Below are 1,107 nucleotides of genomic sequence, written 5' to 3'. Positions count from 1 at the left end.
GGCAGCAGAGCAAACAGTGGGGTCCTGGCATCAGCTGCAACAGCGTCCTGGGAGAGAAGTCAGCATAATATGGCAAGTGTGCTTTCAGAAACCATGACACGAGACCCCACAGGAGCTGTTTGTCCCGTGGTGCAGTGCAGGAAAAAGAGAAAGCCCCGAAAGTGTCTCTGTCCCAGCTTTGCCAGCGGCTTTGTTAGCAATACGACATTAAGGAGATTATGTTCCCTCTTTGAGACTCAGTTTATCCATCTGTAAAATGGACACCTCACCGTGCGCTCCTTGAGGACGTAGTTCTGGTCTCATTTATTTATTCACTAAATCAATGGTCATTTATTATGGGTCAGGCACATTGCAAGGATCCAGGAAAGCAAAGTGAGGAAAACACACCTTACCTGTGAGTGGTTCACAGACGAATGGGAAAGGGTGGCAATTTAACAAGTGCTATAGTTTGACTTCTGTAAATTGAATTTTGAGCAACCCATACGTTATGACCCACCAGCATTCTGAGCAGCAGTCTTAAAATTTTTTTAACCATTTTTTAATTGAAGTATAGTTAATTTACAATGTTGTATTAATTTTGGGTGTACAGCAAAGTGATTCAGATGTGTGTGTGTGTGTGTGTGTGTATATACTTTTACAGATTCTTTCTCATTATAGGGTATTACAAGATACTGAGTATAGTTCCCTGTACTATAAAGTAGGTCCTTGTTGTTTAGCCATTTTATACATAGTGTGTATCTGTTAATCCCAAACTCTTAATTTATCTCCCCCCCATCCCCTTTGGAAACCACAAGTTTTTTCTCTATATTTGTGAGTCGATTTCTGTTTTGTAAATAAGTTCATTTATATCATTTTTTTAGATTCCACCCATAAGTGATATCATAGGATATTCTTGAGCGGGCTGGCTCTGAACTTTTGTACCAACATCACAGAATAAATCTGGCCATCGCTTGGCAGCGCTGCCGCTAGCAAACAATGCTTTTGCATACTTTGCGGCAGTCCTAGCGGTTCAAGGAATGTGCCTTTGGAAGGGCCTGGGGGGAAGGGGCGAGGTGGGTGGGGTCAGGAACCTGCCACATTTCAACTGTAGCTGCCCTGGGATCTGAG

The sequence above is a fragment of the Grampus griseus genome, assembly GCF_964374135.1.
Source record: "Grampus griseus genome assembly, chromosome: 17".
Lineage (NCBI taxonomy): Eukaryota > Metazoa > Chordata > Mammalia > Artiodactyla > Delphinidae > Grampus > Grampus griseus.
This window is presented reverse-complemented; position numbering follows the sequence as displayed.